The sequence below is a fragment of the Choloepus didactylus genome, chromosome 12 (genome assembly GCF_015220235.1).
Source record: "Choloepus didactylus isolate mChoDid1 chromosome 12, mChoDid1.pri, whole genome shotgun sequence".
NCBI classification, from domain to species: domain Eukaryota; kingdom Metazoa; phylum Chordata; class Mammalia; order Pilosa; family Megalonychidae; genus Choloepus; species Choloepus didactylus.
This window is the reverse complement of record NC_051318.1, coordinates 71,420,759-71,436,039: the sequence shown is the minus strand read 5'-3', so window position 1 is coordinate 71,436,039 and position 15,281 is coordinate 71,420,759.

Sequence of the window (15,281 nt, the reverse complement as noted above, 5' to 3'; positions counted from 1 at the left end):
CAAATAAATTTGGTTATTGGTTTTTCTATTTCTGCAAAGTAAGTTGCTGGGGTTTTATTAGTATTGCATTGAATCTATGAATAAGTTTAGGTCAAATTTACATTTTAATTATATTTAGTCTTCCAATGCATGAACATGGTATGTTCTTCCATATTTTTAGGTCCTGTTTGATTTCTTTTAGCAGTTTCTTGTAATTTTCTTTGTATAGTTCTTTTGTGGCCTTCGTTATGTCTATTTCTAACTACTTGATTCTTTTGGTTGCTATTGTAAATGGAATTTTTTTTCTTGTTATCTTCCTCTTGTTGTACATTACTTGTGTATAAAAGCACTACAGATTTTTGTGTGTTGATCTTGAAGCCTGCCACTTTGCTGTATTTGTTGATTAGGTCTAATAGTTTGCAGTAGATTTTTCTGGATATTCTACATATAGAATCCTGTCACCTACAAACAGTGAAAGTTTTACTTCTTCTTATCCAATTTGGATTCCTTTTATTTCTATTTCTTGCCTAATTGCAAGAACTTCCTGTACAAGGTTGAATAACAATGGTGACAGTGGGCATGCCACTCTTGTTCTTGATCTTAGAAGGATAGCTTTCAGTCTTTCCCTATTGAGTACAATGTTAGCTGTGGGTTTTTCATATATTGCCTTTATCATATTGAGAAAATTCCTGTCTATTCCTATCCTTTGAAGTATTTTCATCAAGCAAGGATGTTGAATTTTATCAAATGCCTTTTCTGCATTGATCAAAATGATCATGTGGTTATTCTACTTTGATTTATTGATGTGGTGTATTACACTAATTGATTTTCTTGTGTTGAACCAGCCTTGCATACCTTGAATAAAACCCACCTGGTCATGGTGTATAATTCTTTTAATGTGCTGCTGGATTCAATTTGTGAGTATTCTGTTAAGGATTTTTGTATCTATATTCATTAAAGAGATTGGTCAATAATTTTCCTTTTTTGCAGTGTCTTTGTCTGATTTTGGTATTAGGGTGATGTTGGCTTCATAGAATGAGTTGGGTAGTTTTCCCTCCTCTTCAAGTTTTTTGAAGAGTTTGAGCAGGATTGTTACTAATTCTTCCTTGAATGCTTGGTAGAATTCACATATGAAGCCATCTGGTCCTGGGCTCTTCTTTTTTGGGAGCTTTTTGATGACTGACTTGATCTCTTTACTTGTGATTGGTTTGTTGATGTCATCTAGTTCTTTAGGATCAATGTTGGTTGTTTATGCTTTTCTAGTAAGTTGTCCATTTCATCTAAGCTGTATAGTTTATTAGCGTATAGTTGCTCATAGTATCTTCTCATTATCTCCTTTATTTCTGCAGGGTCAGTAATTATGTTTCCTTTCCCGTTTCTGATTGCATTTATTTGCATCCCCCCCAAAACACACTCTCTCTCCCTCCCTCCCCCACCTTCTCTTTCTGTTAGCCTAGCTAGATGTCCATCAATTTTGTTGATTTTCTCAAATAACCAACTTCTGGTTTTGTTGATTCTTTCAGTTGTTTTCCTGTTCTCAATTTCATTTATTTCTGCTCCAAACTTTGTTATTTCTTTCCTTCTGTTTGCTTTGAGGTTAGTTTCCTGTTCTTTCTCTTGTTCCTCCAGGTGAACAGTTAATTCCTCAATTTTTGCTCTCTCTTCTCTTTTAATATAGGCATTTAGGGCAATAAATTTCCCCCTCCACACTAACTTTGCTGCATACCATAAGTTTTGATATGTTGTGTTTTCATTGTCATTTGCCTCGAGGTATTTACTAATTTCTCCTGTCATTTCTTCCTTTACCCACTGGTTTTCTAACAGTGTGTTCTTTAGTCTCCATATATTTGTGGATTTTATAATATTCTGCCTGCTATTTATTTCCAACTTCATTCCATTATGATCCGAGAAAGTGTTTTTTTATATCAATATTTTTAAGTTTATTGAGACATGCTTTATGACCCAACATATTGTCTATCCTTGAGAATGTTCCCTGAGCACTTGAGAAAAATGTGTATTCTGCTGTTGCGGGGTGCAGTGCTCTAGAAATGTCTGTCAAGTTTGGTTCATTTATTGTACAGTTCAACATCTTCATTTCCTTATTGATCTTCTGTCTAGATGTTCCATCCATTGATGAGTGGTGTATTGAAGTCTCCAACTAGCATTGCAGAGGTATCTATGCCTTCTTTCTGTGTTCTCAGTATTTGTCTCATGAACTTTGGGGCACTCTGGCTTGATGCATAAATATTTATGATTGTCATATTTTCTTGATGAATTGACCCTTTTATTAATATATAGTGTCCTTATTTGTCTCTTTTAATAGTTTTACTTTTGAAGTCTAATTTTTCTGATATTAATATAGCTATTTAATCCCACTTTTTTCTTGTTGCTGTTTGCATGAAACATCTTTTTCCAACCTTTCACTTTCAGCCGATTTTTGTGCTTGTGTCTAAAGTGAGTTTCTTATAGACAGCACATAGATGGGTCCTGTTTTTAAATCCATTCTGCCAGTCTGTGTCTTTTTATTGTAGAGTTTAATCCATTAACATTAAGTTTTATTACTGTAAGGGCAGTACTTTCTTCTACCCTTTTGTCTTTTGGATTTCATACGTCATGTCTTATTTTTTCCTCTCTCTCCTTTACCCCTTCCTGATAATCTTCATTTCTACACTCTTCTCCAAACCTCTCTTTCCTGTCTTTTCCTATCAGCCTGTAGCAGTCCCTTTAGTATCTATTGTAGTGATGGTCTCTTATTCACAAACTCTCTCAGTGTCAGTTTGTCTGAAAATATTTTAATCTCTTCCTCAATTTTAAGGACAGCTTTGCCAGATATAGAGTTCTTAGTTGGCAGTTCTTCTCTTTCAGTATGTTAAATATATCATACCACTGTCTTCTCACCTCCATGATTTCTGTGGAGAAATCTGTATATAGTCTTATCAAGTTTTCCTTGTATGTGATGGATTGCTTCTCTTTTGCTGCTTTCAGAATTCTTTGTCTTTGACATTGGAGAATCTGATCAGTAAGTATCTTGGAGTAGGTCTATTGGGATCTATTCTGTTAGGGGTACACTGTACTTCTTGAATCTGTAATTTTCTGTCTTTCATAAGAGTTAGGAAATTTTCAGTGAATATTCCTTCTATTATTCTTTCTTCCTCTCTTCCTCTCACTTCTCCCTCTGGGACACCCATAACACATATACTTGCATGCTTCATGTTGTCACTCAGCTCCCTAAGACCCTGCTTGTATTTTTCCATTCTTTTCACCATCTGTTCTTTTGTGTGTATGAATTCAAATGTCTTGTCTTCCAAGTCACTGATCCTCTCTTCTGCCTGTTCAAATCTACTTTTGTATCCCTCCATTGTCTTTTTCATCTCCTCCATTATGTCCTTCATTCTCATAAGTGTCATCTCTTAAGCTATGTCTTCCATCTGTTCATTGACTTGATTTTTGAATTGATTTAGGAGATTTGTTTGACCATCTTTAATTATTTCTTCCTTCAGTTTGTTGAATAGATTTAGCATTAGTTGCCTCAACTCCTGTATCTATTTGTTCATTTGGCTGGTCCATATTTTCATGTTTTCTATTATGGCTTGTTATCTTAAGCTGTCTAGGCATCTGACTTTCTTGATTAGTTTATTCTGGAGCTCATTTTCACTCTTTTACCTAGGATTTCTTGTAGGTTGGCTTTGTTCTCTAACCTTTGGTGTTCAGTTTAGCTTATTTTAGTCCTCTAATTTAGGTTCTATTTAGTTGATTGGAGTTTTTCACCTCTTGCTTTTTTCTATCTCTTGTTCTGCCTCTATGTAGCATTTTTGTGTGAGGTTCTCGTCATATATGGTCAACCCCAGTCAAGTTTTTATAGTCCAGAGAGGCCCAGTTCTTAGGAGGATGGTATGGAGTCTCCTTGGGAATGAGTCCCTCCTGTGAGGCATTTAGAGTCTGTGCTTTTCCTATCCTGTCCAGCAGGTGGCACTTGCCAGCCCGCAGCTCCCCCACCAGTGTAAGGAGGTATGGAAACTTTAGTTCTCCCTGTGACCTTGACCCTGTCAGGACCGTGGCTGATTGAGGTTCATTTCTGAATTCCAGCCCCTGGGGTCTGATTTCCCCAAGGAGGGCTGCCACTGGGACTGGATGATGCCCCCCTTTTCTTGGAGGAAATTATGGTCTTTAGTAAATTGTCTCCCCTACTAGACTCATTGGTTTGTCTCTCAGCGTTATCTTAGCTCTGCTCTTGCCTGGGCCCAAATTGCAAGTCTTTGAGTCCTTCTGTAATGGGCTACTTAGAATAATTATTTCAAAAAAAGAAAAAGAAAAAGAAAAAATAGGGCCCAGTATAAACTATTTAAATAAATGTGCTTTAATTCCATCCTTGCAGTTCTGATGGGCTATTGAAATGTAAAAAGACAAGGAATTGGAGAGCAATTGAGGAGCAAACAAGAAACCAGAAAAACCAGTTTTTCAGAGAAGGGCCCTGGCCACCTGGTTTTGCATATGTGCCTGATTCTGTTTGATCCCAGCCCTTCTCCATATTATGTTTGCCCCCAACTCCAAAAGTCTCTGTTTTTGTTTTTGTTTTTTTTTTTTTTTTTGCTGTTTTGCTAGCCCTATCTCTTCTCCACTGGGCTGACTGCTCCCAGATTCTCCAGTGTCTGTTCTCAGTTTATCTATGGTTGTAGTTTTTGTTCAGCAGTCTGATTTTGTTAATCAGTTCTGCAACTGCAGTTCCCCCTCCTGGTTTCCAGCACCAATGGTCCCCCCTCCCTCAGGAAACCAGGTGCAAAACAGTCTGTTGTGCCTGGTAGGGAGGGGCTCAGAACCCCTGGCAATGAGAACTTACAGATTTTGCTGATCTCAGCTGCTCCATGTGCTTGTGAGTCTTATATGACATGTGTCCAAATTCAGATTTCTCTGAAGTGTCCGTTCCACACAGTTCCTGGCTATTTAACAGCTGCCCCAGAGAAGTAAGTAAAACCCTGCCTCCCTTGTTTTTTGCATTTTCATTAGAATATTTTCTCTGAATAGCAGCTCAAACTTAATATTTTCTTTTTCAAAACACCTTTATTTGATATAATTTACATGCCATCAAGTTTACCCATTTAAATTGTACAATTCAATGATATTTAGTATATTTGCCTAGATGTGCAACAATTATCATAACCTAATTTTAGAACATTTTCACAGTCTCAAAAGAAATCTGGTACCTATTAACAGTCATCTATATCCTCCATCTCTACTTCTAGGCAATCACTAGTACAATTTTTGTGTCTGTAGTTTTGCTGTTCTGGACATTTCATAGACTGTACATGGAATTATACAATGCATGATCTTTTATGACAGGTTTCTTTCACTTTGCATAATTCATATATTTTCACTCTTTTACCTAGGATTTTCTTGTAGGTTGGCTTTGTTCTGTAACCTTTGGCATTCAGTTTAGCTTATTTTAGTCCTCTAACATATACATATATATACCATTAGTAGTTTAAAATTTTAATTCTATAAACCCAGTGTGGCTAAGGGCTGTGGTTTGAATGGTGATATCTATGCATGTGAATAGCAGTATAGGAGTAGTAAAGCTTTGCAGTCTTGACTGGAGGCAGAGAGAATAAGATGTTTAAGTGAGGATCAAACCAATTTGAAATTGAGGCCATGTGAGTGAGTAGAGAACCAGAGGTTTGATTATCACATAAGGTGAGAGGTATTGGGTTTAGATACTTGAATATATATTGTACAGGTTTTTGAAGAAATTAATTCATAAGACAACTGTTCCTGACCTTCCAGAAATTCACTTCAGTGCCCAAAAGCCTGGGTCAATCTCTCTAAGGTTTTTGAGGTATCAATGTTTTCACTACTATTCTAATGTATTGTATCAATTTAATCAAAATCCTATTGTATTTATGTGGTGGTTTGAAGCTGGATGTACTCCAGAAAAACATGTTCATAAATCTATCCCATTTCTATAGGTAAGTGAGACCCTTTGATGAGGTTACTTCAGTTAAGGTGTGTTCTACTTCATCAGGATGGGTCCTAATCCCATTACTGGAGTCCTTTATGAGGGAATGGAATTCACACAGAGAGAAGGAAAACCACAGGAAGCAAGAAGCTGAAATGGAACCCAGAACTGAAGGAAGAGACCAGCAGATGCCACCATGTGCCTTGCCATGTGGCAGGGGAGCCAAAGATCTCCATCAGCTGGTCTTTAAGAAGAAACCTTCTCCTTGATGGTGCCTTGATTTGGATATTTTCAAGGCCTCAAAACTGTAAGAAATAAATTAACATTGTTTAAGTCAACCCATTTCATGGCATTTGCTGGAGCAACCTAGGAAACAGAAACAATTTACAACTGTCAATATAACCATTATATCAAAGTACTTATACTGGAAGGGGTTATATTACTAGTTAATAGTTATGAATAGGTAATTTTATATAATCCCCCAGGAATCCCCTATATGTACCAGTCATTTTACAAGATAAATGTAAATTTGAGGCTGCTGCCCACTCACTTTCTTGAGACATGTTATATTAAGGATATTTTAATTAAAGTGATACATTTAGCAGATACATTTATGGGAACAGAGATATAAAAAGACATCATTTTCATCATAAATGTATTGAGTCATGTCATTTAATTATACAAAAATATATCTGCCTTTTGTATACTATAATTGTTTCCTTATTAAATATTAGTTATTTATACTTTTCTTTAACTGTCACTCCAAAGACTAAAACATAGATTTGGGCATCTAACCTCATGTTTTGAAAGCAGCATCACTGAAGCTTAGGGCAAATTGTCACTATAGAAAAATGAGTTATCTATCCAGGTAATAGTATCATTCATCTAGATTTGAGGTCTGTTCAAGTGTTCATGAAATAAGAACTAATTTTTTTTCTCCCTGTGATACCAAACATCTAGGTTAAAATGAGAAAAAAATGGCCACTGATTGAGATGTTTCTAAGGGTAGAAACATTTTACAAAATACAGTGTTCCTCCTTGACGCAGAATATTTGTAATTTTTAAAAATAGTTTGATGCTTGTATTCATTGAGATTTACAATTTTATCAAACTGTCAATTTTAAGGAATTAAAATATTATAAAATAAGCCAAAATAATAGGGTTTTATTGAAAATAATTGGAACCATGCTGAATCATATAATCTGAGTATGTTTTCAGTAGTATTACATCATCATCATAAAAAATAAATGTATCATTTTACAGGCTTATCAAAGAACGAATTGTGAGAGATCTGCCAATATATGTACTGACTCTAAAATATGTCTCAGAAATTGCTATCCTCAATAAATATCTGATTAATTCAGACTTAGTGTAGAAAACACATGTAATGTTTATTTTTATGGATTCATGGAGCAGCTGCTAATCTTAACTTCTCAGCAACCAAAAATGTGAACTAAAGAGATTTTATTACTTGATAATGTCAAGATTTAAGTAGTTGTTGTCCTGTATGTTACCCATATATCAGAGAATAATTAATTTTTCTGTATTTTGCACAATCTACCTCAACTACTCAAAGCATCAGTTACCACCTCCACCATCAGAATTTTTTTTTTAAATTCAGTTTTATTGACAAATATTCACATACCATACAATCATCCATGGTGTACAATCAGCTGTTCACAGTACCATCTTATAGTTGTGCATTCATCACCCCAATCTATTTTTAAACAGTTTCCTTACACCAGAAAGAATCAGAATCAGAATAAAAAATAAAAATAAAAAAAAGAATACCCAGATCACCCCCCCATGCCACCCTATTTTTCATTTAGGTTTTGTCCCCATTTTTCTACTAAACACTGGATAGAGGGAGTGGAATCCACGGGGTCCTCACAATCACACTGTAACCCCTTGTAAGCCACATTGTTATACAATTGTCTTTAAGAGTCAAGGCTACTGGGTTGGAGTTTGGTAGTTTCAGGTATTTATTTCTAGCTATTCCAATATATTAAAACCTAAAAAGTGTTATCTATATAGTGCACAAGAATGTCCACCAAGGTGACCTCTTGACTCCATTTGAAATTTCTCAGACACTAAAGTTTTATTGTGTTTCATTTTGCATCCCCCTTTTGGTCAAGAAGATGTTCTCAATCCCATGATGCCAGGTCCAGATTCATCCCCGGGAGTCAAAGCCTGTGTTGCTAGGGAGATTTATACCCCGGGAGTCAGATTCCATGTAGGGAGGTGGGCAGCGAGATCACCTGCCAAGATGGCTTAGTTAGAGAGAGAGGGCTACATCTGAGCAACAAAGAAGCACTCAGGGGGAGACTCTTAGGCACAATTATAAGCAGGGTTAGCCTCTCCTTGCAGCAACAAGCTTCATAGGGGCCGACTCCGAGACAGAGGGTTCAGCACATCAAGCTGTCAGTCCCCAGTGTTTGTGAGAACGTCAGCAACAATCCAGGTGAGGAAGTCGAACACCTCTGCATTCTCCCCCAGCTCTTCAGGGCAGCCCCAAATATATATTTTTATTCTCCACCCAAATTACTTTAGGATGTATTGCTATTTCGTTCTAATCTATACAGACCTACCATAGCTCACTTCCTATAAAGTTCCATGTAATTGTAGTGTTTGAACAAACTGAGTGTAGAAGTTATATTGTTTAGAATATATAGCTCCTACATCAAATAAACATCTCTTCCCTTGGTCTAACATGGAAGTTGAGGTTTGAGCACAGTCAGTTTCAGCCTTTACCCTTTGGCATGAGTTGTTCTACTCTTAACCAGATCTGCTTTATTCATATCTCTAATTGAAGTCTGGGCTCTATTTCAGCCTTTTTTTTTTTTTTTTTTAAATAGTTGCTGTATACATAAATACTGATATTCATATCTACCAAGCTCTAGCTCTGAGTTTCAGGTGTAACACAGGTACCCAAAGTTTTAGAGACCAATCAGGTTATACATTAAGTAATCAACATCTCAGAATTTGGAGATAGCCATTAAAATTCAGGAATAGATTTGACTGCTATAAGAGCTTACAAACTAGGGACCATTACAATAATCATTTCCCTGTTAGGCTGTGCTCTAAGATTTAATTCTGAGTTTACACATTGTAGTTAGTCCATAAGTCCATATTGGTGAGGTGTTATAGTGTTTGCCTTGGTTTTGGCATACTTCACTCAACGTGCTGTCTACAGGATCCATTCACCTCTTTGCATGTCTCACAGCTTCACTCCTTCTCATAGTTGCTCAATATTCCGTTGTATGCACACACCACAGTTCACCATTCTGTTCCTCAGTCAGTGTACCTTTAGGCCACCTTCACCCATGGCAAATCATGAACACTGCCTCCACAAACACCAGTGTGCATATGTCCACCCATGTCTCCACTCCTGGTTCTTCCAAATACACACCCCACAATAAGGTTGCAGGAACCCATGGCCCCACATACTCAGCTTCGTGTGAAGTACCACAGTCACCTCCAGAAGGGCTACACAGTTCTGCCTCCTCATCAACAGTATATAGGTACATCCCTCTTCCCATGTTTCTCCAGCACTTTTACTTCTATTTATATTTTTCCTACAATCTTGTAGAGATATATTCACATAACATACAACCATCCACAGTGTACAATCAGTTGTTCACAGCATCATGACATAGCTGTACATTTATCACCACAGTCAGCACTTGAACATATTGTTATGAAAAAGTGTTTTTTTTCTTTTTGGTGAATAATAAAAAAGATAATAAAAAGAAAAACAAAGATGTCATACAGTACAATAGTAAGGCCAAAAAACAATACCACTACCAAGAATCCCATATTCCTCCCTTATAACCCCTCTCATATACATTTAACTTTGGTATATTGCCATTGTTACATTTAATGGAAGCATACTGGAATGTTGCTGTTGACCATAGACTCCAGTTTGCTCTGATTATGTTTTTTTTCCAAATACCATCCCTTTTTTTTCAACACTCTGGATGGTTGGCATTCATTTGTTCTCCCACATGTGAGAAAATTTTTATATTTGTACATTTACCAACAGTCATTGGCCACTCCAGTTTTTGCCAGGTTATACAGTCCCAGTCTTCATCATCTATCTTTACCTCTGGTGTCATACATTCCCCTATCCCACCTCCTTCAGCTTTACTCACAAACATCTTTGTTCTATGTACTTACAATATTGTGATACCATTATGCAGTATTATGCTATCTATTTCTGGATCTATACAATGAATCCTGCTGAACATTTCTGTAGTCCTTCAGCATCAAATGCCTGATCTCTACCTTCTTTCTATCTCCTGGTAGCCTGTATTATCAGCTTTTAACTCTCAAAGTTTGCTCATTAGTGTTATTTCATATTAGTGAGACAATACAGTATTTGTCCTTTTGTTTCCGACTAACTTCACTCAACATAATGTCCTCAAGGTTCATCCCAGGTTATTATATGTTCCATGTCTTTGTTCTGTCTTACAGCTGCATAATATTCCATCATGTGTATATACTACAGTTTGTTTATCCACTCATTCTTTGATGGACATTTGGGCTGCTTCCATCTCTCTTGGCAATCATGAATAATGCTGCAATAAACATCGGTTTACAAATGTCTGTTTGTGTCTTAGCTTTCAGTTCCTTTGAGTATATACCTAGCAATGGAATAGCTGGGCATATGGCAAATCTATGGCTTCCTGAGGAATATCCACACTGTCTTCCAGAGTTGTTGCAACATTCTACATTCCCACCAGCAATGAATAAGTGTTTCTCTTTCTCCACATCCTCTCCAGCACTTGTAATTTTCTGTTTTTTGGGTAATGGGTATTCTGGTAGGTGTGACATGGTATCTCGTTGTGGTTTTGATTTGCATTTCCCTAGTAACCAGTTGTTCGTTTGCTAATGCTGCCAGAATGCAAAACACCAGAGATGGGTTGGCTTTTATAAAAGGAAATTTATTTGGTTACACAGTTACAGTCTTAAGGCCATAAAATGTCCAAGGTAACATATCAGCAATTGGGTACCTTCACTGGAGGATGGCCAATGGTGTCCGTTAGCTGGGAAGGCACATGGCTGGTGTCTGCTCTAAAATTCTGGGTTCAAAATGACTTTCTCCCAGGACATTCCTCTCTAGGCTGCAGTTCCTAAAAAATTTCACTCTTAGTTGCTCTTAGGGTGTTTGTCCTTTCTTAGCTTCTCCAGAGCAAAAGTCTGCTTTCAATGGCAATCTTCAAATTGTCTCTCATCTGTGGCTACTCTCTCAGCTTCTGTGCATTCTTCTAAGTGTCCCTCCTGGCTGTTACAAGCTTGCTTCTTCTGTCTGAGTTTATATAGTGCTCCAGTAATTTCATTCAGACCCAGCCTGAATGGGCGGGGCAAAACCACCATGGAAATTATCCAATCAGAGTTGTCACCCATCATTGGGTGGGGTGCATTTCCATGCAAACAACCTAATCCAAAGTTCCAACTTAATCCCCACTAATATGTCTGCCCCCACAAGACTGCATCAAAGAACATGGCTTTTTCTGGGGGACATAATATGTACAAACTGGTACACCAGTGAAGATGAGCATTTTTTCACATGTTTTTGAGTCATTTGTATTTCCTCTTTGGAAAAGTGTCTGTCCATGTCTTTTGCCCATTTTTAAAATGGGTCGTTTGTCTTTCTGTTGTTGAGTTGTAGGATTGCTTTATATATTTGGGATATTAAATGCTTATCTGATATGTGCTTTCCAAATATTATCTCCCATTGTGTAGGCTGCCTTTTCACTTTTCTACCAAAGTCCTTTGATATGCTGAAGTGTTTGATTTTGAGGGGATCCCATTTGTCTCTTTGTTCTTTGGTTGCTCGTGCTTTGGGTGTAAGGTCTAGGAAACCACCTCCTATCACATGATCTTTAAGATAGTGCCCTATATTGTCTTCCAAGAGTCTTATGGTCTTACTGCTTATTTTTAGGTCTTTGATCCAATTAGAGTTAATTTCTGTATAAGGTGTGAGGTAGGAATCCTCTTTCTTTCTTTTGGAAATGGGTATCCAGTTCTCCAAACACCGTTTATTGAAGAGTCTACTCTGTCCCAGTTGCTTTGGCTTTACTGCCTTATCAAAGATTAATTATCCATAGATGCAAGAGTCTATTTCTGAACACTCAATTCGATTCCATTGGTCGGTATCTCTGTCCTTATGCCAGTACCATGCTGTTTTGAACACTGTAGCTTTGTAATACTCTTCAAAGTCAGGTAGGGTGAGACTTCCCACTTCGTTCCTCTTTCTCAAGATATTTTTGGCTATTTGGGGCACCTTGCCCTTCAAAATAAATTTGGTTATTTGGTTTACTATTTCTGCAAATAAGTTGCTGGGCTTTTAATTGGTATTGCATTGAATCTATAAAGCAGTTCTGGTAGAGTTGACATCTTCCTTATATTTAGTCTTCCAATCCATGAACATGGTATGTTCTTCCATTTTTTTAGGTTCTCTTCAATTTCTTTTAGCAGCTTCTTGTAACTGTCTTTGTATAGGTTTTTTGTGGCCTTTGTTAAGTTACTCCTAAATACTTGATTTTTTTTGGTTGCTATCATAAATGGATTTTTTTTTCTTGACTTCCTCCTCTTGTTTCCCATTACTTGTGTATAAGAACATTACAGATTTTTGCATGTTGGTCTTGTAGACTGACACTTTGCTGCATTCATTGATTAGCTCATAACTTTGCTGTAGATTTTTCTGGATTTTCTACTTATTGAATCATGTCATCTGCAAAGAGTGAAAGTTTTACTTCTTCATCTCCAATTTGGATGACTTTTATTTCTTTTTCTTGCCTGATTGCTCTAGCTAGAACTTCCAGCACAATGTTGAATAACAATGGTTACAGTGAGCATACCTGTCTTGTTCCAGATCTTAGAGGGAAAGCTTTCAGTCTCTCCCCATTGAGTATGATGTTAGCTGTGGGTTTTTCATATATTGCCTTCATCATATTGAGAAAATTCCCTTCTATTCCTATCCTTTGAAGTGTTTTCAACAAGAAAGGATATTGAATTTTGTCAGATGCCTTTTCTGCATTGATTGAGATGATCATGTGGTTCTTTTGCTTTGATTTATTGATGTGGTGTATTACATTAATCAATTTTCTTATGTTGAACTAGCCTTGCATACCTGTAATAAACCCCACTTGGTTGTGTTGTATAATTCTTTTAATATGCTGCTTGATTCGATTCGCCAGTATTTTGTTGAGGATTTTTGCATCTATATTTATTAAAGATATTGGTCTATAATTTTCTTTTTTTGTAGTATCTTTGCCTGATTTTGGTATTAGAGTAATGTTGGCTTCATAGAATGAGTTGGGTAGTTTTCCCTTCTCTTCAATTTTTTTGAAGAGTTTGAGCAGGATTGCTATTAATTCTTTCTTGAATGCTTGGTAGAATTCATATGTGAAACCATCTTGTCCTGGGCCCTTCTTTTTTTGGGAGCTTTTTGATGATTGACTCAATCTCTTTGCTTGTGATTGGTGTGTTGAGGTCTTCTATTTCTTCTTGGATCAATGTTGGTTGTTTATGCTTTTCTAGGAATTTGTCCATTTTGTGTAAGTTGCCCAGTTTATTAGCATATAGTTGCTCATAATATCTTCTCATTATCTCCTTTATTTCTGCAGGGTCAGCAGTTATGTTTCCTTTCGCATTTCTGATTGCATTTATTTGCATTTGCTCTCTCTCTCTTTTTTTTTTTTTCTTAGCCTAGCTAGGGGTCCATCAATTTTGTTGATCTCAAAGAATCAGCTTCTGGTTTTGTTGAGTCTCTCTATTGTTTTTCTGTTCTCAGTTTCATTTGCTCTGCTCTTTGTTATTTCTTTCCTTCTGTTTGCTTTGGGGTTTATTTGCTGTTCCTTCTCTAGTTCTTTCAGGTAGACAGTTAATTCCTCCATTTTTGCTCTCTCTTCACTTTTAATTTAGGCATTTAAGGCAATAAATTTCCCTCTCAGCACCTCCTTTGCTGCATCCCATAAGTTTTGATATGTTGTGTTTTCATTGTCATTTGCCTAGAGGTATTTACTAATTTCTCTTGTAATTTCTTCCTTTACCCACTGGTTTTCTAAGAGTGTGTTGTTTAGTCTCCATATATTTGTTGAATTTTTCAATCTTCTGCTTGTTATTTATTTCCAATTTCATTCCATTATGATCTGAAATAGTGCATTTTATAATATCAACATTTTTAAATTTGTTGAGGCTTGCTTTGTGACCCAGCATGTGGTCTATCCTAGAAAATGTTCCATGAGCCCTCAAGAAGAATGTGTATCATGCTGTTTTGGGTGGAGTGTTCTATAAATGTCTGCCAAGTCTAGTTCATTTATCATATAATTCAACATCTCCATTTCCTTGTTGATCCTCTGTCTAGATGTTGTATCCATTGATGAGAGTGGTGTATTGAGGTCTCCAATATTATTATGGAGTTATCTACTTCTCCTCTCATTGTTCTCAGTCTTTGCCTCATGAATTTGGGGGCACTCTGGCTTGGTGCATGTGATGGTTAGGTTCATGTGTCAACTTGGCCAGGTGATAGTACCCAGCTGTCTGGTCAAGCAAACACTGGCCTAACAATTGCTGTGAGGACCAACAGGCTGGTTTATTAAATCAACAGTCAATTGACTGCAGCTGTGACTGATGACTCACCAAAGGGTGTGCCTTCCACAATGAGAGAATGCAATTGGCTGTATTTAATCCGATTAATCAGTTGAAGACTTATAAGCAAGACAGATAGAGGACCTTCACTTCTTCTTCGGCTGCCTAGTGAAGCATTTCCTGAGGAGTTCGTCAAAGTTGCCAGTTCATTTCCTGAGGAGTTCATCGGACATCTTCCTTGGAGTTGACAGTTTGCTAACTGCTCTACAGAATTTGGACTTGTGCATACCCACAGTTGCATGAGTCACTTTTACAATTTGATAGTCAGGGACACCCCTCATTGATTCTGTTTCCCTAGAGAACCCTAACTAATACAGTGCATAAATATTTATGATTGTTATGTTTTCTTGATGAATTGACCCTTTTATTAATATATAGTGTTCTTCCTTGTCTCTTTCAGTTGTTTTACTTTTGAAGTCTACTTTGTCTGATATTAATATAGCAACTCCTGGTTTTTTCTGGTTGTGGTTTGCATGACATATCTTTTTCCAACCTTTCACTTTCAGCCTATTTTTGTCCTTGTGTCTAAGGTGAGTTTCTCATAGACATCATATAGATGGGTCCTGTTTTTTAACCCATTCTGCCAGTCTGTGTCTTTTTATTGGGGAGTTTAATCTATTAACATTAAGTGTTATTACTCTAAGGACAGTACTTTCTTCTATCATTTTGTCTTTTGGATTTTTATATATGTCTTACT